Source organism: Lethenteron reissneri, chromosome 28 (genome assembly GCF_015708825.2).
Source record: "Lethenteron reissneri isolate LAM-NWPU_2019-01 chromosome 28, ASM1570882v1, whole genome shotgun sequence".
In the NCBI taxonomy this organism is placed as follows: domain Eukaryota; kingdom Metazoa; phylum Chordata; class Hyperoartia; order Petromyzontiformes; family Petromyzontidae; genus Lethenteron; species Lethenteron reissneri.
Window position 1 is genome coordinate 8,153,104 of NC_083806.1, and position 24,809 is coordinate 8,177,912.

At 53.0% G+C, this 24,809-nt stretch overlaps 1 protein-coding gene across 6 annotated transcripts in view; it reads left to right on the top strand.

Moving 5' to 3' along the window:
* Window positions 1-24,809, top strand: part of LOC133348898 (rabphilin-3A-like) — a 50,979-nt gene continuing 26,170 nt past the window's right edge. Inside the window, exons 1-2 of one of the 6 annotated variants that reach the window (XM_061561997.1) lie at window positions 1-177; window positions 14,277-14,490. The gene's annotated coding sequence lies outside the window, so the exon portion shown is untranslated. Of the gene's footprint in view, window positions 178-3,347; window positions 3,367-14,070; window positions 14,491-22,099; window positions 22,248-22,974; window positions 23,120-24,809 lie in introns of those variants that run through there. The other 5 variants (XM_061561996.1, XM_061562000.1, XM_061561998.1 and 2 more) reach the window with 5 other exon arrangements.

Genomic DNA, 24,809 nt, shown 5'->3' on the forward strand with positions numbered 1-24,809 from the left:
AGAGGCGCGGTCCACGGCCACCGGCATCTGGTGGCGCTGACGTCACGCTTCCGCAACAATTGACACACAGACGGACATGCCACTTGTTACTTGCCACACGAGTTGCGTTCGAACGGCGTTTGTCACCGAAACAAGCACGGATCCTCTGGGAACGCGCGCCTACTCCGCCTGCAACGGGTGAGTGTGTACGAGTCTGGGAAGGGTTGAGTGACTTTGTGGGCAGAGTGTGAGTTGTTTTTGAGTGACTTGTGAGTTTGGTGAGTGCTGTGGATGGACGTGTCAGCTGGTGTGGTGTGTGTCAGCTGGTGTGTGTGTGTCAGCTGGTGTGTGTCAGCTGGTGTGGTGTGTGTCAGCTGGTGTGTGTCAGCTGGTGTGGTGTGTGTCAGCTAGGGTGTATCAGCTGGTGGGTGTGTGTCAGCTGGTGTGTGTCAGCTGGAGTGTGTCAGCTGGTGCGTGTCTGCTGGTGAATGTGTCAGCTGGTGTGGTGTGTGTCAGCTAGGGTGTGTGTCAGCTGGAGTGTGTCAGCTGGTGTGTGTCTGCTGGTGTGTGTCAGCTGGTGGATGTGTCAGCTGGTGTGTCAGCTGGTGGGTGTGTGTCAGCTAGGGTGTGTGTCAGCTGGAGTGTGTCAGCTGGTGCGTGTCTGCTGGTGAATGTGTCAGCTGGTGAACGTGTCAGCTGGTGTGGTGTGTGTCAGCTAGGGTGTGTCAGCTGGTGTGTGTCAGCTAGTGAACGTGTCAGCTGGTGAACGTGTCAGCTGGTGTGTGTCAGCTGGTGTGTGTAAGCTGGTGTGGTGTGTGTCAGCTAGGGTGTATCAGCTGGTGGGTGTGTGTCAGCGAGGGTGTGTCAGCTGGTGTGTGTCAGCTGGTGTGGTGTGTGTCAGCTAGGGTGTATCAGCTGGTGGGTGTGTGTCAGCTAGGGTGTGTCAGCTGGTGAACGTGTCAGCTGGTGTGTGTCAGCTGGTGTGGTGTGTGTCAGCTGGTGTGGTGTGTGTCAGCTGGTGTGGTGTGTGCTCGCTAACAGCACTTGCCCCTACAGTCTGTTAAGGCTATACGGGGGATCTTTTTTGTCAGCTGGTGGGTGTGTGTCAGCTGGTGAATGTGTCAGCTGGTGGACATGTCAGCTGGTGGACGTGTCAGCTGGTGCGTGTCTGCTGGTGAATGTGTCAGCTGGTGGATGTGTCAGCTAAAGCATCTGCCAAGTCATCTCAGTCGGTCAACCCGCGGCAACCTGGGTCTGTTCCGTGACCCCCTGCCGCCAGCGGGCCTTCGACACTTCACGTGGCCGCAGAGTGCACCTAGCCTGGCACGAGCGCTACTTTGTGGTTGATGAACATCGGTTGGTGTTGCGTGGGGAGCGGTTCGTGGGTTCGGATTCCCGCTCACGGCCACCAAGCACCAGTGACGATTAACCGAACCGGTCTTGGCCTTCCTCTAGGTCGACTCGGCCTCAAATGCGTACGTGTGCATAAACATCGCCACTGGGAAGCGCAGACAAAGGCGGTCGGGCGTGGTTACTCGCTATCAGCACCTGCCCCTGCAGTCTGTTATTAAAAAATATATTTTCGGGTGATATATTGTCTTTGAATGTCAGCCAACCCAAGGCACATTGTCTCTGGCCCGTGACCTGCTAGCGAGCCTTCGACATGCTTCACATGACGCACCTAGCCTGGCACAAGCGGTGTGGTGACGTCACCGCCACTTAGTTCAGATGAGTTGTCAGCAGTTGTCAGGAGCGGGTCTGTGTGGTTGAATGTGGCCAGCACCAGTAACAATTATCTGAACCGGTCCTGGGCCTCCGTCCTAGGTCGACTCAGCCTTAAATGAGTACCTGTTGCGGTGTGCAAACATCGTCACTGGGGAGACAAAGGCGGCCGGGCGTGGGGCGTGCCGACCTTGATAGGCGCTATTCGCTAACAGCACTTGCTCCTACAGTCTGTTAAGGCTACACGGGGGGGGGGGGTATATTTGTCTTCTTGTTTGTGTTTCGATTTAAAGCTTTCGTGACTGCAGGGATTCATCTTCTTGGTTCTTTCGGTAAATTCACCTAGAAGGGAAGTAATAAAATAATAAAAATAAAACATAATAAAATTAAAGTCACGTAGAAGGGAAATAATAAAATAATAAAAATAAAACATAATAAAATATTTTATTATGTTTTATTTTTATTAAAATATTTTATTATATTTTATTTTTATTATTTTATTATTTCCCTTCTACGTGACTTTACCGAAAGAACCAAGAAGTTGTTGTTTGTGGTTGCATGTGAATGAGCGAGTGGAGCTGTTCAATGCGTGGGTACGTGATTAAGTATGGCTAAGTAACCCCCACGACTGACAACGTGGGGCAGGTGGGGGTGGCTCTATCAGGAGTGGATTGACAACAGCGCTGCTGCTGTTCATATAGACACGCGCTCCTGTTTTGTTAAAGTTGTGAGTCAGAGATCATGACTAATGCAGTTTGTTTTATTTGCTTATAATGGGGATCTGTTTCCGATTGAACGTTAAGCGCATTTCATGTTGTTGCACTTGCATTGTAATAACGGTAATCGTTTCTGCAACTACAATTTATAAGCTTAAAAAAGACATTTCTCGTTTAACTTAAACGTGTAACATACATTTCAATGGGTGAAAACGTTCGACGATTGGACAGTTCATGCAAAGAGCGATGTCACATTTCAACCACGTGACGGCACATGTGGTGTGAACAGCACGCGAGTGATGGGTGCGGTGGATGTGATGGATGTGATTAATATGATGGATGTGATTAATATGATGGATGTTATTAATGTGATGGATGTGATGGTGGGATGAATGGGATGGATGCGATGGATGTCACAGAACCGCCCTCGATCGCTTTCTGTCCACGTCACGTTTTCGGTTCAACGCGAAACGATTTATCTTTCGAAATGTGATCAATATACCTTGGCACGATTTTCAGATCCTATTCGGGACAAACCCGAAATCGGGAACACGCCACTAACCGACGCCTCGGTTTCCTTTACAAGACGATCAGACGTAATCCGATCGGGACCAGAATCTCTCTTTATTTTTCAATGCAGATCTGCGTTCAAATAAGCGCCACTGAAATGCCTCCGAATGGGCGTGTGGCAATTACTCTTTATTTTTCGACAGACCTCCACACCCACGTGAATGGTTGTTAGGGCCACGTCCTTTGGCGTTCGAACCCCGTCACGGAGACAGATCGGGTCGGGGCGGGTTGGGGGGGTCATTAGCAGGTAATGTCAACAGGTGTGGAAAACTGAAATCGCGCAGTTGACTGTACCACACCGCGCCTACTGCGGCAACCACCACGGCAAACCGGAATATCTGCTCCGGAATTACGCGGGTCACCGGAGCGGACGCAACCGGTAAAGCCCACCACCACCACCATAACCACCACCATCACTACCACCATCACCATCACCGCCAACACCACCACCGCCAACACCACCACCAGCACCATCACCACCACCATCACCACCACCATCACCACCACCACCAACGCCATCATCACCACCACCGCCACCATCACCACTACCACCATCACCATCACCGCCACCATCATCGCCACCGCCACTGCCACCGCCGCCGCCACCACCACCACCACCGCCACCACCACCACCGCCACCATCACCACCACCATCACCACCACCACCGCCACCACCGCCACCATCACAACCACCATCACCACCACCACCGCCACCACCGCCACCATCACAACCACCACCACCACCATCACCACCACCATCACCACCACCACCACCATCACCACCACCACCGCCATCACCACCACCACCATCACCACCACCATCACCACCACCACCACCACCACCGCCACCACCACCACCACCATCACCACCACCACCGCCACCACCGCCACCATCACAACCACCACCACCACCATCACCACCACCATCACCACCACCACCGCCGCTGTCGTCGTCGACGCTTTTCGTCATCGGCCAGGATCTATCCGCTGCTGGATGAAGCCCATCCCGTGCCGGTGCCATTGCTTCGTGAGCACGCAAAGCTGTTCAGCTTGGTTCGCGTCGCTCGCGACACGTTGGGTACATCGGAGTAAGATGTTCACGTTCACTATCCGATTTCCCAATGAGATGCAAGGCAACATTATTTGTCATTTAAAGTGTCTAAATATCCGATTCCCCAATTAGTTGCAAGGCAATATTATTTGTCATTTAAAGTGTCTAGATATCCGATTTCCAAATGAGTTGCAAGACAATATTATTTGTAATTTAAAGTGTCTATTTGTAATTGCATCTCAGGCGCTGTATACGTGGGGGAGGGGCACTATGATGTGGATCTAAAATACCCAGGAAACATGGCAACGTTTTGCCAACGTTTGGCATGTTTACTGGGTACGAGTATTAACGAAGACAATTCGATCTGTTTAACACGCAGGAGCTTTCGCGACCAATATCATCAATAATATAGAGTTTTTTTGGGGGGGGGGGTTAGTTTGCGTAAATATATAAATGTGCCGTTAAACCCGCCACCACCCGACACAGCCAATTAGTAAGGGTTGTCTGACACGTCAACAGAACGTGCCAATTCGTTACGAGTACAGCACACCGGTGTGTTGAAAAGCAAATCCACAACATTTACAATCCGAGTACGACGTTTCGCCAGTAATTACAACTAGCATCATCGATTATGCTAGTTGTAATGCTACGTGACAACCCCTTACCAATTGGTTGTCTCGGCTGGTGGCGGGTTTAACGACACATGTATATCTACGCGATCTAACCCAAAAAAAGCCCTATATTAGGGACAATTAAAACCGAAAATCAGGAACGTGTGTCAAGAGACATGGCGATACGCACGTTCGATCACATTGTGAGAGAAAGATGGAAAGGAGATGACGACAATCGAGATCACGTGCGGCAGGTGAGAGACCTCGTAGCTGACTGCTGCTAAAAGGAGCCAGCACGCCATGGCAGCAGACGGTCGCTGTGGAAGGGACGACGATCGGGAGATTGATAATTGGTTTTATACCCTTATCATATTTTGCTACTGGCAAATGAGGTTCCCATGGTGTAAATGCTTAGCCCGAGCTCTCATACTCTGATGGTGCATTGTCTTTGAGTTGTGCGCCTTTTGGCGTCATCTGGTCCAACCCATGTGAGACTAGGTTCTAAGGAAAGCTGTCTCGGGTGTGGACCAATCAACTTCAAGGACAGTGCATACATTATCAGAGTATGTTTTTTGTTTGCATTATGGCTGCAGGTATTGTGGTCTATGCAAACATGACTCCTCGTAAAAAGGTGTCAGTTTTGTTGCCAGATAGAAGGGTAAAAAATCCAATTATCATATTTTTACTGGCAAATGAGGTTCCCATGGTGTAAATGATCGGGAGATTGTCGAGATTCGGCGACGAAGTGGCGGCCGAGTGCGGGGACGTGCCTGGGAGCACGTGCACCGGGGAGATGGAGCACATTAAACGAGACAGATCTACAAGTAGGCACGAGGTGGATCCTGGAAGAGGATGGTGACGGCTTGGGGAGGCCTTCATCCAGCAGTGGATCGATCATGGTTGACGACGAAGACCCTCCGTGTGCTCCGTACCACCGGTGTTAACGAGCAGATTCACTATCGATCAGAGTCGTTAATTACGTGTCGTCACGGTCAACATTTGACCTCTGGTGGGCAGTCGGTTGTCCTCATCGCTCAAGCATCGTTGATTTTAAAAAATACATCTCTTGGTTGCCGAATGTATATATCTTTTTTTGGTCGTATTGCCGGATTAAGCAAGTGCGGGGCCTGTAATATATGTTATAAAGGGGCCCTAACTTAAATAAATAAACACGTAAATACTAAAACACAAATTTTTTACTTGCATAGTAAAGTAATCGTATTTTTTCATTTGCTATACAGCCAGATCATACGACAAATCGCTAACCTTAAACACCCAGTCGTTCATAAAAGTTGAAGGCGGTATAGTACTATAGCAATAGAGCAAGTGCAGAATCACTGAACCGAAATTGATAGCTTGAAAGCATTTAGCGTGGGGCCCTTGAAAGTGCGGGACCCGTACTAGGATAATCCGGCACTGGTTGTGGTCCGGTGAAAATGTTGCTGCCCCTCTCGCCAACATTCATAATTAGGAGTGGACCAAACTATTGACTCGCTCGAGTCGGCCAGACTAAGAGTATGACCGTGAATCTCTCTCTCTTTCTCTTCAGAATGGTCTTTGAAAAGCAACTTACAACATTTCTCAAACTGACGACATAGCTTGCAACGTATCGCAAAATGTAATCTCTAGCGAAATGTCGTATCAGATTGTCAAGATATTGCTTGCTTTTCAAAATTCCTCCGCCGGTTTGCTGAAAACTCAAATCAGTTGAAGGCATTTTTTCCCATGACGTAACAACTTGATGTGATTGGCTCTGTCGGGTGGTGGAGGGTTATAGTAAAAAAAAATAACCATTGCTATTGTACCTACATGGCAATCTAACCCAAAATAAAATAGTCATGAATGGCAACGTATCATCATCACTGTGTGTTGAGTGTAATAATTCGTTGGATAGCATCAATAGTTGCTAGATGTGCAGCGTGAATGACCTAGTTGACATCTGTGGAAAAGAAGCTTCATAGCTCATCAGATTCCTTCAGGATAAATAAAGAATCTAATGGGACCTTTTTGCCTTTTATCAAAGTATGAAAAATAAGAATAGGCTTTACATTTTCTGGCAATAGAACAGGCGTGTTAAGATGTTCAAACACCAAATAGATACATTTGGCAATGAATGGAATCTGCATTAACCACACACACATGCTGGTGGTGAGCATGCAAAAAAAACAAAGATTGGCAGAACATGTTTGTTTGCACGTTCACCACAAGTGCGTGTGGTTAATTCAGACTCAATCCCTTGCCAAATATATATATTTGCTACTTGAACATCCTAACACAACTGTTGTATTGCCAGAAAGGGAAAAAACCCTATCCTTATTTTCATAAAGATTCTGATACTGAAATCCGCCGGCCAAGACCAAAACTCTACAGCTTGCCTTTGACGAGACCCAGACAAAGACAAATAAACTGCTGACTAAATTCACACTGCATCTCACCGACCCCTCACTCACCTCACCTCACCTGACCACCCAAAACCCCCCATCCCTCACCCATCGCATTTCCATTGCGTTTCTCCGGTTGCCACGTGGCGACAGAGACCGAAGCTGCCGTCGCCACGGTAACCTCATCATCCAATGGCGTCGCTGCGCGGTTGCCGGTGGCAACGGACTGGGGGACCTTGGGCCGGAGTGGAGGGAGGGTGGCCTTCTCTCAGTTGCCTGGCAATCGCTCAAGCGTCCACCGTCCCCCACCCCTCTTCAGCGTAACTCGCTGAAATCTAATGTAGTGGCAGCAGGCCCGGAAATGATGAGTGGCAGGCACACAGGAGAAACACAATATAATTAGGGGGGGGGGGGGGGGGAAGGATACACAAACCACACGCAACGGAGAGGACGGTCCAGTGGCCAGTCGCTCGGAGAGCTGGGTGCCCCATCAGCTAGCGCCAGTGTTGAGAGCTGGGTGCCCCTATCAGCTAGCACCAGGCGAAGCTGCCACATTGTTGAGAGCTGGGCGTCCTGTCAGCTAGCGCCAGGAGAAGCTGCCCCAGTGTTGAGAGCTGGGCGTCCTGTCAGCTTGCACCAGGAGCTGCCCCGGTGTTGACTTTGTCTATCAGGAGAGGGGCATCTGGTCAGGAAACAAGTGTACAATTGTTAACCGCTTGAGGGTGGTGGTGCTGGTGAATGTGAATGTGATGCAAGCCACAAGCTGTTCGGTTATGGGGGTCAGAGCAGCAGACGTTTCGCTTGCTGCTCATCTTCCCAAAGGACAGAACCGCAAAACCGTGAGAGTCAGCGGCGGCTTGGGGAGGCCGTCATCCAGCAGTCGATAGGCCAAGGCTGATGATGATAGCGATCTTCTAAGGTCATAGTTCAGCACACTGGTCGGCGTTGGTGAAGGTTTGGGGGTTGCCGTGAGAGGGGGGGTGAAAGGGGACAGTGGACAGGGCCGGGTATTGAACTGTCATGTTGGGTTTAGCGCATCGCGCTAGGAACCAAGTGACCCGAGTTTCATTCCTGCCCACAGCTAACATCAGTGGTGAGCGATTCCTGAATTGTGTCAAAAGTGCACGGCCGCCGTGCATTTTTGCAAAAGCCATTAGCAGTTCCTGAATAAGAGCATTGTGGTCTTTTTTGTCTGTGGTCACCGTCAAAATAAATTTGAGCAAATGTGGCAGACTGACAGACAGCAGCAGTGATGCGGTGAAACACAATCCTGGACCGGTTTTGTCATTGTGAGGACTCATCACCACCATGGGATTTGTTTGTCATTGACAGATTTGATTACTGTTGGCATGAGCCAAGCTAATGGGCCCCGTGGTGTTGGAAGTGGGAGCTCAACCTACGTGGTGTACTATTACTGCATTACTGCACTGATGAGTCCTAATTACCGCGAAACCGGTTCACGGTTCTTTATCGCTGCATCACTGCTGCTGCTGCTTTTTGTTGGTCACATTTGCTCAAATTTCCTTTGCCGGTGGCTTCCGAAAAAGAGGACCACAATGCACTTCTTCGGGAAATCCTGATGGGTTTGTGTTCCCCCCCCCCCCCCCATGCCCAGAGATATTCTTTCTCGGGAGCTCCAAGCGGCACGTGGAGCGAAACGTCGGACATTGTGCCGCGTGGTAGTCCAACCTGAGAGCACCAGCCTGCCAATTCTCCCTTTCAAGTAATAAAGCCAGGCTCGACGCCCGCTTAGCTTAGATGATCCCGCAAACTCGGGCACATTTGACACGATTTTGGGTTACAGACCAGGGGGGTCGGCAACCTGCGGTGGCTCTTTTGAGGTGCCGCTTTCGTGACGTCACTTTATCGAGGGCCACCGTCTCGTAATCATCCACGTGCATGGCGGATCTCGAAACTTTGGGTCTTTTTTTGTTTGTTACCGAATTAGAAACAACAACAAAAATTAACCCGTAAAAACTAAGTTTTTCACTATAAATCCTTTTATATGCGTGGCGGCTAGAGTCCTCTCGTCCTCTGGCTTGAGATGGCTGCCACCTATGGGTCAGATGATTGCCTGCCACCATTAAGCAATTGGTAATTTAATATAAAATTTTTTCCTAAAAAGTGTAAAGTTATGGAAAAAATATTTTCACGAAAATAAATTGTCACGCACAACGAGTCTGTGTGCAAAATGTCAGCTCTATTGGATCACGGTAAGTGGGTTAAAAAAACGACCGAAAGATTTGCACGGTCGTAAGCGCGCAAGCAAGCAAGCAAGCAAGTGAACTTAATATAAAGGATTTAAAAATGGCTCTTCTTTTTTATTTTGGTTGCCAACCCCCTGTTTAGAGACGTTGGTTTTCTGTGAGAGCTAATCAGTGGATCTTTAGCCTTGTGCTTTCAAACTGCATGCACACCATTTATATATTTACCCTTATTGAGGACACACAGCTCAGCCGTTCATGGTTATTGACTTAGCGGTGGATGTGTTGGCATAGGGTCATATTTCATTTCAAATTAGCATAGTAAAAGGTTACGTAGGAAAACATTACCGAGACACAATTGTCACCATAGCTGCAGTGGGAGCTCCGTGATTTTGTCCGCTATCAAAGTAATGAATATGTAATCGTGATATGTTCACTATATAAATTAAGCTCGTCATGGGTTTATTGGGGTTTTGTGTGACCCAAAGTTTGTTTATGCAGAGTTGCTCTTGCCAATACCAACTGGTAATCCATAGCGCACAGCCTGGCTCTGCTGATGAGACTCAAAAAGGTCCAAACCCGGCCAGAGTTTGCCTGCTTAAACAAATGCAGCTTGAGATTGGCTGATTTTTTTGTGTCTTAACATTTTTGTTATTTCACACCAACCGATATTGATTTGTGGTGCCTTTAGCGGTGGCGGCAGCGTAAGTGGTTAGCGCATTGTGCTCTGAACGATCCGAGTTCAGTTCCCGGCCACGGCTAACATCTGCGTGATATCTGATATCTGAAACAGCAGACCCGTCACCCCTCCCCACGCACTGATCAGCGTGGTGAAGTATGATTAAATAACCTCGCTCTCGTGACCGGCACATATCGTGGTGAGGTCATCATCATCATCATCCAGCAGTGGATTGACACAGGGCTGCAAATAATTATAATAATTATGATCGTATTAATTCTCCGACGACAGTGCATAATAAGTTGCATACAATAGTAGAATTAGGGTAAAATTGGTGATATGCAAAGTCAATTATGCACAAATGAACGAAAATGTCGAACGGACATTTGCATATTACTGATGATGTCCCAGCATGCCCTCTGAGCCTCAGAGAGTGGTTCTGGAATTATTAACGTTTAATTATCTTCGTCATTAACCATTAAAAAGATCATATAATCGGGCAAACACAAAAAAAACTGCATCTGCCATGTTCCTTACTGGGCCTGTTGAGACTGTTTTTCTGGAGAGACGTTAACTACCTCGCCTGGTATGCAGGAGCCCGTGGGTTCGATCCCGACCCTGACGCCTATTTTATATTTAGAGTTTGCAATGTTCTCCCCGTGGTCGCGTGGATTTTTTTTGTTTACGGGTCCTCCGGTTTTTCCCTCCGCAATGAGAAACGGGCATTTGGAGTATCTGGCTTGCGTTGAATTTCCACACGATGATAAGCCACTTCGTTGAGCTATCATTTGTGGCCAGGTCGCTTCTGAAAAACATCTGCACAGCTCAGTGGCCTTTGGCTGGTAAAATACAGTTTTAGTTTAAGTGTTGGGCCCAACGAAGCAAATGCTGCCAGGAAACGTCATGATCCCTTTCTCGCACAAGGACGGCAGCAAACTGCAGTCCTCGTGGGCCACTCTGCGCGTTTCCTTCCCCGTCGCCCGATCTCTTCCGCCCGTGGGCAAACCTGAAGTCAACCGATTTGCACGCCACTGGACGCGACCGATGGTCGGCGGTCACTCGGCGACTTGTGCGCCGCCAGACGATCGCGGCAACCTCAGCCGAGGGTTTGCGAGTGACGCTCGCGCGAGTTCACGGGCGGGGTTGTCCCTCGCTCTGTGCGGGTTCGGGGCTGTGCGGTTTTCGCGCTCCACGTGCGGCTGAACCGACTGCTACCCAAACGAATTCGCTCCACCGTCGCGGGTTGAATTCGCCCGACATGTGGCTATGCGGTCGGACGTAGGGGCAACGTTGTTGTGCGCGTGTGTGTGTGTTCTGTATGGTTAGCGCGCCGCGTTACGAAACCCGGCGACCCGGGTTCGATTCTCACTCACGGCCAACACCGGTGAGGATTATCTGAACAGGTCCTGGGACTCCCCTAGGTCGACTCAGCCTCAATTGAGTACCTGGTGCGATGTGTAGACATCGCCACTAGGGAGGCGAAGGCGGCCGGGCGTGGTGTTGGCCACCCACCCCCTCGTGTGCCGTGCCGGCCTTCATAGGTGCTCGCTAACAGCACTTGCCCCTACAGTCTGACAGGCTACATGGGAGATCTTTGTCTTTGTATGGTTAGCGCGCCGCATTACGAAGCCGGCGATCCGAGTTCGATTCTCACTCACGGCTAACACCGGTGATGATTATCTGAACAGGTCCGAGGCCTCCCCTAGGTCGACTCAGCCTCAAATCAGTACCTGGTGCAGTGTGTAAACATCGCCACTTTGGAAGACCAAGGCGGCAGGGCGTGGTGCTGGCCACACACCCCCTTGTGCCTTCATAGATGACAGCAGGTTGCCCCAACAGTCTGCTACGGCTATACGGGGGATCTTTGTCTTTCTATGCACTGCTCGGCAGACAGCTGTCTCCACGGGCGGTCTCGCTTTGCGCGCGCCCTTCTTTTGGAACGCATCTACTACTCCCGCGTAGAGCGAGGGACACGTGCACACGTTGTAACGGTGAAATGTGTAGTGACATAGAATGGGTCACTACTGCGCGTAGCGCTGGTTACTGGTAGAGAGCGGGATCGCGAGTGTAACAGCCCGGTCCACCAGCAGGGCAGGTGAAGTGTGCCACTGCAGCCAGCAGTGAAGGGCATTTGAGGATACAGCGTCCGGTCTGCCAGTAGGTCACGTGATAGGCACGGATGTAGGGTAAAGGTTCATACTCTTAGGTTTTTCGGTAAAGTCACGTAGGTAAAAAATAAAATTGTATTAATAAAAGTAAAATAAAATTAAAAAATATATATTTTACTTTTATTAATTTTATGTTTTACCTACGTGATTTTACCGAAAAAACCTAAGCGTATGAATCCTTGCAGTCACGAAAGCTTCAAATCTAGAATTAGGGTAAAGGTGACAGAGGGAACACGTGGGGCAGAGCCAGAGCCTTCTGGTGGGTTCCATAAGGGGGCGTGTCCGAGGGCGGAGCCAGGCCACGCTGGGAGGATAAAAGGGAGGCCCCGATGCTGGGTCGGGGCTGCTGCGGTTTGGGAATGGAACCCGTCGTCACCTCCTCGTCGGTGTTGGGTCAGGCAGCGTGCTGGCTGTCCTGACCCGTATCTAGTTATCCCCTATACTGTGGGAAGTGTAGAATGAACTTGTATGCCTCCTACTATTAGTGTCTTTGAATTGACACACTGCAAATGTAACAACGTGCCAGTCCAGTGGCTGTTGTGACTCCATTTAGCGAATTGCAGAAAATCCTTTCTTGTCTTGCAAACAACAACAACAAACAACCGCCGTTCACCACGAAGTGGCGGTGGCGACACCACGGCGCCTGTGCCAGGCTAGGTACACTTCGTCTTGCAAAGCCACATCTCTCCACCCTCGCGTCACAACCCCTGCCCCAACCCTTCCCGCCATTCCTCCTCCACCACAATCGCCATCGGCCCATTCTCCTTCATCCCGAGTGGCTATTGACAAGCCCGAGAAGAGGTGGGACGAGTTCGAGTGTGTGGTGGTGTTGTTGTCGTGTGGGTGGGTGGGAGGCAGAAGAGGAAGTGAGAGTTGTCATGGGAGAGATGGAGGAGGAGGGGAGAAGGATGAGTGGGAGGGAGGGAAGGGAGGAGGTTGGTGGGAGGGAGGAGCAGGGTGGGTGGGTGGGAGGGAGAACCAGGGTGGGTGGGGGGAAGCAGGGTGGGAAGGAGGGGGGAGCAGGGTGGGAAGGAGGGGGGAGCAGGGAGGGAGGGAGGGGTGAGTCGGGTGGGTGGGAGGGGTGAGTCGGGTGGGTGGGAGGGAGGGGTGAGTAGGGTGGGTGGGAGGGAGGGAGGGGTGAGTCTGGTGGTGGGTGGGAGGGGTAAGTCGGGTGGGTGGGTGGGAGGGAGGGGTGAGCAGGGTGGGTGGGTGGGAAGGAGGGGTGAGCAGGGTGGGTGGGAGGGAGGGGTGAGTAGGGTGGGTGGGAAGGAGGGGGGAGCAGGGATGGAGGGGTGAGTCGGGTGGGTGGAAGGGGTGAGTCGGGTGGGTGGGAGGGAGGGGGTGAGTAGGGTGGGTGGGAAGGAGGGGGGAGCAGGGAGGGAGGGAGGGGTGAGTAGGGTGGGTGGGAGGGAGGGAGGGGTGAGCAGGGTGGGTGGGATGGAGGGGTGAGTCGGGTGGGTGGGTGGGAGGGGTGAGTAGGGTGGGTGGGTGGGAGGGGTGAGTAGGGTGGGTGGGAGGGAGGGGTGAGTAGGGTGGGTGGGTGGGAGGGAGGGATGAGTAGGGTGGGTGGGTGGGAGGGAGGGGTGAGGTGAGTAGGGTCGGTGGGTGGGAGGGAGGGGTGAGGTGAGTAGGGTGGGTGGGTGGAAGGGAGGGGTGAGTAGGGTGGGTGGGAGGGAGGGGTGAGTAGGGTGGGTGGGTGGGTGGGAGGGAGGGGTGAGTAGGGTGGGTGGGTGGGAGGGAGGGGTGAGTAGGGTGGGTGGGTGGGTGGGAGGGAGGGAAGAGTAGGGTGGGTGGGTGGGTGGGAGGGAGGGAGAGCTAGGGTGGGTGGTGGGAGGGAGGGGTGAGCAGGGTGGGTGGGTGGGAGGGGTGAGCAGGGTGGGTGGGAGGGGTGAGCAGGGTGGGTGGGAGGGGTGAGCAGGCGAGAGAGAATACGAAGTTCCACAAAACCGCTCCCACACCCCCCGGTACCACATCTCCCCCCCGCCTCCTAGCAGCGAGTGCGAGCAGAGAGTGCGAGCAACAGCGTGGAGGCGGGGGAGAGCGAAGAGAGAGAGAGAGAGCGAGAGCAGGGCAGGGGTGGGTTTCAAGGCAGACGCCTGTGGATTTGGTGGTGGTGGTGTTTGGTGGTGGCGGTGGTATTGCCTGCCGGGCGTGGTGCTGACCACCCCCCATCTCCCTCGTGTGTCCCGTGCCAGCCCTCGGGAGGTGCCACTCGCAAAACAGCACGTGCCCCCCCCCCCCCCACGAACGCTCTGCCAAGCGAGGTGACACGGGGGGGTCTGTCTTGTTGGCGGACTCTGTGTGTGCTGGGGGAGCGGCGCGGCTGGAACCATCGCGCAGAGCGGCTCCCACCAGCAGCAGCAGCAGGAGGGAGGAGGTGGTGGAGGAGGAGGAGCGGTCACATTACCGGTGAGCATCAACTCTGAGCATCAACTCTGAGCAACTTTACCACGCACGGGCCAGTGACGGAGGGGGCCTGAGTTTAGGCGAGTGGAGTGGTGGGGGGGAAGGTGTAGAGGTGGTGGTGGGGGGGAAGGTGTAGAGCTGGTGGTGGGGGGAAGGTGTAGAGCTGGTAGTGGGGGGAGGGTGTAGAGCTGGTGGTGGGGGGGAAGGTGTAGAGCTGGTGGTGGGGGGAAGGTGTAGAGCTGGTGGTGGGGGGAGGGTGTAGAGCAGGTGGTGGCGGGAGGTGTAGAGCAGGTGGTGGCGGGGAGGTGTAGAGCTGGTGGTGGTGGGGGGAAGGTGTAGAGCAGGTGGTGGGGGGGGAGGGTGTAGAGCTGGTGGTGGGGGGAAGGTGTAGAGCTGGTGGGGGGGGGGAGGTGTAGAGCTGGTGGTGGGGGGAAGATGTAGAGCTGGTGGTGGGGGGAGGGTGTAGGTTCCTACTGTGATCTGGGTTCCCTGCTGTGATCTGGGTTGAGTTCCCTGCTGTGCATCTGGTGTCCGCAATGTGCACCGGTGTTGAATTCGATTCCAAGTTCACTCGTTCCACGGGAAATCCCGTCTGAGCCAGTTACCCAGCTATAATCTCGACTTGAAGCTTTCCTGACTGCAGGAATCCATCCTCTTTGGATATCCCGCGATGCCATCGTCACCGAACAGGAACATCCATCATCATCAGTGATACCCTATAGAGGTGCAGGCAACAGCTGGGACAGACCACAACTTGATACACAGAACAGTAGTAGTAGGACATTATGTACACGTGCAGCCCGTGTGCCAATCCACTGCTGGATGAGGGCCTCTCTGGCAGGCTGTGTGTGTCCTGGGTGTTATTTGAACTTGCCGTACAGCACTGCACTTCGCACGAGTCCATTGGACGTGGATCATCGACGTGGGAGCATAGAAGTACAGTACAGTAGAGTACAAACAATGGATTGTTTTCACTGCACTGCCCTCCTGCTGACATGTAGACCCACCAGTAACTTGGGACTGTGGTTCTGTATTAGAATGTTTCTTTTTTTTTTAAGAGATCAACGCACTCGTCAATGACACCGTGGCCCTTCCGCATAGCACACATTTGCGATGGGAACGATTTTGTGTTTTATTGACAGGTGACGTTACGGCAACGGCCGGGCTCCTCCTTCCTCGTTGCTCCCAAGAGCTATGAGGAAGGAAACTCGTTGTTGCTCTTGACCCGTGCGCTTGACGGGCGTGTTGAGTTTATATTGTTCAGGGTGCTGGTGCGCTTTCCGCCGCCGATTTTCGCCGTGGCTGGGAAATGAACCCTCTCGGGGCAGGCTCGAGAGGGCAAGCTTCCCAGCAACCTCTGCCACAAACCTCACAGATCTACGTTAAAGGCCACCGGTTGGTTGAGGTAGCCGTGGTCGGGACTCGAACTCGGGTGGTGGGATGTGCGTTGGTGGCATCGCTGGGTTCAAGAGTGCGCAGGGTTGTTAACCACTTTGAGCGGCCGCTTCAACGGGCCGCAAAACCCCTTCACAGATCTGCGTGACGACCGCTGTCGGGCTCGTCATCGTACCGAGCGAGTGATAACGAATGTCAATGAGCCCGGGCCGCGTTAATCGACGTACGCGGGCCGACGGATTGATTACCGTTACGGCTTGTCAGCCCGCTTTAGTGTCTCAGCCTGAACTGTCCGCGTAATGAAAACGAGCGCTAAATTCGCCTCGGGAGGTCGGGATTTTAGCTGAGCTTATTAAGCCGAGCTCAAAATTCCTGCTTCCCCACCACCCCCCCACCTGAATACCTCTCACACACTCAGCCCACCCATCTACCAATCCACTCACCCTTACCCACTCATCCATCCAGCCAACCATCAAGCCACCCACTCACCCATCCACTTACAAACTTGCCCGCCTACCTACACAACTCACTCATCCACTCACCCGTCCATATGCTCACAAGCTCACTCGCCCATCCACTCAACCATCTACTCGCCTATCCACTCGCCTATCCGTTCGTCCACCCAGCCACCCATCCAGTCACCCAACTCACCCACCCACCCAACTCACCTGCACACTCACCCATCCACCTACCCACCCATCCACGCATCCGGTCACCGAACTCACCCCCACATACCCAACCACTCACAAACGCACTCACCCGTCCACCCCGCCACCCACTCATCCTGCCACCAATCCACTCACAAATGCACTGCCCCGTCCGCTTACCCAGCAGTCTGCCCGCACGCCAGCGGTGCTGTGAAATTCAAAGAGGCAGGATAATAAGCGCAGGATGATCGATGAGAAGCCATCGCTGTCGGAAGTGGCCGTGCGGCTCGGAGAGTTTATTCCTCGGCTAGACCCTTGAGGCGGCGGGCACCGCCGCCGAGAGCCTGGGTTCGAATCCAGATTTCAACGCCTCTGCCAATTCGAATGAGTCCTTGGAGCCGAGCGAGTTTGGTGGCGGCCTTTAGCGTAGACAATAACAAACGGGCGAACAAAACTAACAAAAATCTCGTCGCAAAATGTACCTTGCGTTTTCACGCGAGGCCACTAATGCTGCGTTCACGACCCCGATGAAGTTGATTCTTGCACACACGATTCCACACGGGTATCGTTGTAGACACCTGTGTGAAATAGGGTCATCCGTGAGGTGTTACGGATGACCTGGCACTCGCCACAGGAACGGAATGCCCACCAATTATTTAGGACCGCCCATTGCGAAAGACAACGAGGGGCTCTTCGTTTGAGATTGAAGATGCCTGATTGTGGGACGTTTGAAAACCGAATTTGGAGCCGCCGCTTATTTATTTCATTGCTTACCCAGCTTATTATGCCCCCCCATTACGGCGTGTTCATCTTGTTCAGGCGAGGAGGCCGCTGCGTTTATCTGATTGCTCCTGCGGGCGGGCAGAGGGCCTTTTGGCTCTCTGCCGGATCTCGCGATAAGCATCCACATGCAATTATTTTTACTAAAACTAAATTTCGATTTAAAGCTTTCGTGACTGCAGGGATTCATCTTCTTGGTTCTTTGTCTGTCTTCTCGACAGAGCTGCTCCACCTGAGGACGGCTGCTTGCGTTGTGGCCGAAACGTCGTGAGAATTATTTTATTATATTTTATTTTTATTATTTTATTATTTCCATTCTACGTGACTTTACCGAAAGAACCAAGAAGATTTACTAAAACTCTTTTTTAGTTTAGCAGGTAAGGCCCCACCGAGCCCTATGTAGCTCTTTTTCAGAAGCGGACCTGCCCACAAATGATAGCTCAACAAAGTGGCTTATCACGTGGAAACTTATAGCAGCAAAATCATGTAAATAGCTCGCTGTGGGAGCGCCTGCATTCGGAATGGAGCGGGAAAGTTTACAATTGAATCTTTATCCTGCAGAAATCCGATGAGCTATGAAGCCTGGACATTTGGAGTTTGCATGTTCTCCCCGTGGTCGCAGTGGATTTTTTCTCCAGGTTCTCCGGTTTTTCCCTCCACGTTTAGAATCAACATCGCCGCGTGTTTAGAGTATTTGCCACGAATATCCACGCGATAAGCCACTGCGTTAAGCTGTCATTTGTGACAGGTCGATCCTGAATAAGAGCTGCATAGCTCAGTGGGCCTTACCTAGGCGAGTAAAACAGTTCACAGTCTGTCGTTTATTTTCTTGGTTCTTTCGGTAAAGTCGCGTAGAAGGGAAATAAAAAAATAAAAAAATAAAACATAATAGAATAATATATTATTTTATTATGTTTTATTTGTATAATAAAATAATATATTATTTTACTTTATTATGTTTTATTTTTATTTCTTTATTATTTCCCTTCTACGTGACTTTACCGAAAGAACCAAGAAGTCGAATCCCTGCAGTCACGAAAGCTTTAAATCGAAAAGTCTGTCGTTTATTTCCCACAGCTGTCTAGTCGGGGCGGGTCAGATAGTCGACCGCGGTGGATTCTCACGCCCGCGATCATCAACCGTCGTTTAGCCATTGTCTCTCCGCTGCTGGATGGACGCCTCCCCCATCACCGCCGCTAACAATCCCCGCGATGCGCCAATCCATCTGTCTCCTGCTGCGGCGCGGGATCATTTTCGTTGCTCCATTTCCGCGGTGGAGATCGTAATCGAGCGCGGTTCCCCCTTGGGTGTTAATCTCCGACCGCCGGCCGTCGTGCCTTCCAACGACATGTATGTACAGTATGTTGAACTTCTTTCCCACCGTACGTAGCCAACCGTGACAATCTGTGGGTCTCTGTAGGTCCCTGTGGGTGTCTCTGTGGGTCTCTGTGAGTCTATGGGTGTCTGTGAGTTTCTGTGGGTTTCTGTGGGTGTCTGTGGGTTTCTGTGGGTTTCTGTGGGTGTCTGTGGGTTTCTGTGGGTTTCTGTGGGTGTCTGTGGGTTTCTGTGGGTTTCTGTGGGTGTCTGTGGGTTTCTGTGGGTTTCTGTGGGTTTCTGTGGGTTTCTGTGGGTGTCTGTGGGTTTCTGTGGGTTTCTGTGGGTGTCTGTGGGTTTCTGTGGGTTTCTGTGGGTTTCTGTGGGTGTCTGTGGGTTTCTGTGGGTTTCTGTGGGTTTCTGTGGGTGTCTGTGGGTTTCTGTGGGTCTCTGTGGGTTTCTGTGGGTTTCTGTGGGTGTCTGTGGGTTTCTGTGGGTCTCTGTGGGTGTCTGTGGGTTTCTGTGGGTGTCTGTGGGTTTCTGTGGGTGTCTGTGGGTGTCTGTGGGTTTATGTGGGTTTCTGTGGGTTTCTGTGGGTTTCTGTGGGTTTCTGTGGGTGTCTGTGGGTTTCTGTGGGTGTCTGTGGGTTTCTGTGGGTGTCTGTGGGTTTCTGTGGGTGTCTGTGGGTTTCTGTGGGTTTCTATGTATGTTGAACTTATTTCGCACCGTACGTAGCCGACCATGCTCATCGGAGGTGCGGGGGGAAAGGACGGCAGACGTGTCCTGGCATGAACCCTCGCTGTCCTGTCTTCAAAGACGCTCGGCACGAGTTCTCTCCAACTCAACGCGTTTCTGGGAAATGCCGAAGCGTGCGTGCACGCACGCTTCGCACGCTTCTTCGTGCACTCCCTTATCTTTCTGATCTCCGTGCCAAATCCCCGCGCCAAATCGGACACCATTGTGCTCTGCTTTCATTGTTAGAAATCTTGATTTCCCTTTTTTTTGCCTCGTTGCGAGGAACGAGGCTGGACGTACGAAATGGACAATAACGGAGGAGGTGGTACGAATGACGGCCGCAGAATGTTATTGATCGTTACGATTCCCGCTCACTGGTCCCGGGCCTCCCCTAGGTCGACTCAGCCTCACTTGAGCACCTGGTGCGGTGTGTAAACATTGCCACTGGGTGAGACAAAGGCAGTTGGGCACAGCACTGCTCACCACCACCCCATTGTGCACTGTGTAAGCCTCAATAAAGCAGCACTTGCCCCAGCTGCCTGTGAAAGGCTGCATGGGAGTTGTGTGTTCCTTTGCGCACGAGTGCGTGTGTGTGTGTGCATGCCAGTATACCAGTTAGCGCGCTGTGCTGCGAACCCGCCGACCCGAGTTCGATTCCCACTCGCGGCCAACACCAGTGACGGTTATCTGAACCGGTCGTGGGCCTATCCTAGGTCGACTCAGCCTTACTTGAGCACTTGGTGCGGTGTGTAAACATCGCCACTGGGGGAGACAAAGGCGGCCGGGTGTGGTGCTTGCTCACTTGCCCCCATGCGTACCGTGCCGGCCTTCATAGGCGCTACTCGCTAGCAGCACTTGCCCCAACAGCCTGTTAAGGCTATACGGGTGATCTTTGTCTTCGATTTTGTGTGCGTGTGCGAGTCATGAGTGTTTTTACGTGACCACTTTTGTACCCAAAGGCTCCAGTGACAGTTGCTTTACGAGGCTTCACTTGAGTGGCTCCGCAGGGAAGAAAGTGTCCGGCTGTGACCGCAATACAACCGCACGCAAAGGTCCCCCGTGTAGCCCGCGCAGGCTGTTGGGGGGGGGGGTGCAAATGCCGTCCCGACTTACACCCATGCAGATGTTAGTCGGGCGCGTGATGTCTCGGGCCGAGCCTTTGCGGTTTCGCGATAGGTGCGGCATTTCACGAAGGAAACGCCGAGACAGACATTCACGAACCTTGCGTCATCGAATCGTGATCCCACGTCGTGAGAATCCATACGATTTGCAAACTGGTGAATTGGTGAGGGCTGCCTGGATGAAAGTTGATTATCCACATGTTTCAAGTGCCAGCCTTTTTTCAGTCCACTGGTGGATTAAGGCCTCCCCCGTGCCATGTTGGTCAGGGGTTGTTTTTGTTTTTACCAGACCTCGCACCACATTGGTCAGCGCAGATTGGTGAAGGGTTGGGGGTAGGCAGAGGAGTGGGTTTGGTATAACTCGCCGTAGATGTTGGCTTTGGCGGGGAATCAAACTCCGGTTGCCGGGGTTTCTAGTGCGGTGCGCTCGCCCCAATACCAACAACAACAACGGCCGCCGTTCGCCACTAAGTGGCGGTCAGGTCACCACGGCACTTGTGCCAGGCTAGGTGCATTTTGAGGCTGTCACGTCAAGTGTCTAAAGCTCGCTGCTGGCAGGAGGTCACGGAACAGACCTGGTGTGCCATGGATGGCTGGCAGACGCGCCAACCTCTGCTCCCCACTTGCCACCTCGCTGCGTTTTACCTGCCCGGCGCACCACTCGTTGTTGTGAGCCGTCGCCTCTCCGCCCACTCCCACACACGCGTACGTTCAAGACAACCCATGCCGGCCTCGCTTGAACACATTTACGTTCCACTTTTGAGCTTTGGCCACACAAGGAACTCGATACCTCACTTGGTTTTCCCATTCACTTAATCGAAAGCCTTGAACTTGCCGGACAATGTGAGGTTGTGCGTTGTCAAGTTGTTGGGTTTATTTTGTCCAGGACACCCCTCCACCACACCTTGTTATTGATACGCTAATGATTTGGTGCGTGCGTGCGTGCGCGGGGAGCGGTAGTGTAGCGGTTCGCGTGCTGCGAACCCGGCGACCCGAGTTCGATTCCCGCTCACGGCCACCAACTCCAGTGACGATTATATGAACCGGTCCTGTGCCTCCCCTAGGTCGACTCAGCCTCAAATGAGTACCTGGTGAGGGTGTGTAAACATCGCGACTGGGGACACAGAAGCGGCCGGGCGTGGTGTTGGCCACCCACCCCTTCGTGTGCCGTGCCGACCTTCATAGGTGCTACTCGCTAACAGCACTTGCCCCAACAGTCTGTCCAGGCTATACGGGGGATCTTTGTCTTCGTAACATTATTTTTTTAGTTGGCGTGCTGCGCTGCGAACCCGGTGACCCGAGTTCGATTCCCGCTCACGGCCGTCAACACCAGTGACGATTATCTGAACCCGTCCTGTGCCTCCCCTAGGTCGACTCAACCTCAAACGAGTACCTTAGCGTGACGTGTAACCGTCGACACTGTGGAGGGCGGGGGGGGAGGCTGGCCACTCAACCCCCTTGTGTGCCGTGCCGGCCACCACAGGTGCTGCTCGCTCGACAGCACCTGCCCCCCCAAAGTCTGCCGTGGCTCCACCAGGGGGGGGGGGGGGGTCTTTCCCGTCGTGCCACGGCCCTTTCAAGTCTGACCACGTGCGGGGAAGACAACCGCTCGGCAGGATCTCGTCGCTTGGCGACGTCGCCTTCAAGTGCGCACTCGCCGAGTTTGTGAAGAGCTGCAGGCTGTGCGACGAGGCTGCCGCGTGGCGTGTGCAGGGGGCTGCCGTTGCTCCGCGTGACGGGAGATTGCCGTGTCCCGGCGCACCGCACGGTATGTTTGGGATCCGGGGGGTGGGGGTTTTAATCCGTGAGAAACCTGAGAGCAATGGATGATTCATCATCGCCATCAGCATTCTCACAGCAGCAACAGTCGTGGTTTTATTCACTGCTGGATGAAGACGTCCGCCCAACATTGTCGCCCCCCCCCCCACCCCCCCAAGATTACGGTCCGTCTCGCTCCCGCGCATGAGCCGATCTCGTTTGCTCTGGGCCTCCACGAGGTCGACTCAGCCTTAAGTCAGTCCCTGGTGCGGTGTGTAACACAGCAGCACTGGGGAGACAAAGGCAGCCCGGGGCGCGGTCCTGACCGCATCCCACTCCCCCATGCGCTTCATTCTCGCTACTCGCTAACTGCACCTGCCCCAACAGTCTGTTAAAGGCTACACAGGATGGGGGGGCCTTTGCCTTTGTCTTTGCTTATAATAGGTGCTCGCTACCTGCACTCACCTCCCAGCAGTGCTGAGTAATGTAGGCCGCACGGGGAGGAACCTTCGTGCCACAGGCGCCTTTCAATTCCCACCGTGGTGAACGAACGCCACTAGAAACGAACGCGGGGGGGGGGGGGCGGGATTGGGATTTGTCACCGCCACCGCGTGTGGAGCAGGGACTTGTGAAATCGATTCGTGGCGATTGGCAAGCGTTCACGAACAAAAAAAAATTCCTTGTCCCTAATCCTACCGCCACCCTCCCCCCCCCTCCCTCCCCCAAATTGTGCACAGAATTGAAATCGCTGCCTTGGTCCGTGCTTGCAAGCCTCGGGCTGGCGTGGCGTTGGCGTTGAATCGCTAATTCAACCGGGGCGTCGCTTGACCGCCCGGGGAGAGGACAAGCGGCGTTACAGCGCAGGACACGTTGAGGGCAAAGGTCAATTCTCGAGTGTGAAAAGAAAAAAGGTCAAATTTTGGTGCGGAAATGCATGCGGAGCGGTCGGGCTTACGCGGAACCCCGCGGGGCCCGTTGTTTGATTATATTTACAGGCCACGGCCAACATCGGTTGCGAATTGTCTGAATCGGCCCTCCTTAAATGAGTACAGCACCCTGGTGTGGGGGGGGGGGGTGTGTATGGATCATAATTGGGGAGAGAAAGGCGGCCGGGAGTGGTGTTGGCCCCACCACTCCATGCACCGCCACCAGGCCTATCATAGTGCTAACATCGCGTACCTGGTGCGGTGTGTAAACATCGCCACTGGGGAGACAAAGGCGGCCGGGCGTGTTGCTGGCCAACCCACCCCCTCGTGCCTTCATAGGTGACAGCAGTTGCCCCAATGGCCTGTGGAGGCTACCTGGGAGATCTCTGTCTTTGTGCGTGCGTGCGCTAGTGGTAGTGTAGCGGTTATCCCACTGCACTCTGAAGTCTGAACCCAGCGACCCAAGTTCAATTGCAGCTCACGGCCAATACCGGCGCCTATTATCTGAACCACGAGTGTAAAATCGGTGTGACTGTCATTAGTGGTCTCGTGAAGCACAAGAGAAGAGATGATTTCCACCCACGATGTGCCGTGATTGAGGGCCATTGCCCGAAACGTCGCCTATCATATCTATTTATTTCCCCCTTTTTCGACCACGGTATTTAATGAAAAATGAGTTGAAATTGAGTTTTTGTTATTTGTGCACCACCACAAACACAGCGCAGCATTGCAAACAGTGCAGCATCGTCACCGAGCTTGCTTAGATATGTAGATCAACACATTTTATTTCGGCACACAATACGAGTCGTGCGAAAAAGATCTGAAATTGGCTTTGTAAACATACGGCATTCCAAAATTCTAATACAGTGCATGCAAGAATAGCCAAAATGTACAAAGCGTACTGACGCTTAAACGTGAATAGGGCAGGGCTCATCGCTGAGGTTCTTGTGGCGCTGTGCAGATTCCACATTCCTATGGCAGGGAGCCAGTCCCTACATTGTAACAGCCACTGTCGACCGTACGCGGAGCGGCACTATTTTCACGAGGGGGGGGGGGGGTCTCGATGGGCCGAGTCACAGCCTTCTCACTCTCCGAGTCACTGCGAGGCCAACAACAACAACCGCCATTCACCACTAAGTGGCGGTGACGTCACCACGACGCTTGTGCCAGGCCAAGTGCACCTTGAGGCCACGTGAAGTGTCGAACGCCCGCTGGCAGGAGGTCACGGGGCAGACCCAGTTGCCACGGGTCGACTGACCGAGATGACCGAGATGACTGGCTGATGCACCACCTGTGCCCCCTACTGTACCAATTTGCTGTGCTTTAGCCACCCGGCGGTTCGCTCTTTGTTGTGAGCGTCGCTCCTCCGCCCTCCGTTGTTGTTGGAGGGCGACTGCGAGGCCAACACCGCAGGTACCACCACCACCGCCGCCGCGGTCCGGCTCTCCTCCTCCGCGTTCTTCGGGGCGGTGCCGTTCGTTGAGATGTCCGACGTTTCGCCCCCCCCCCCCCCGCGCGCCCTGGGGGGGGGGAGCTTCTTCCGGAACCAAAGACGTCCAAACATCGTGCGGACCAGCACGCGGGCGGAGGGCGAGAACGAGCGCCGCGCGACCATTGTTGAATTTTGCCTGAGTTTCCGTTCAACC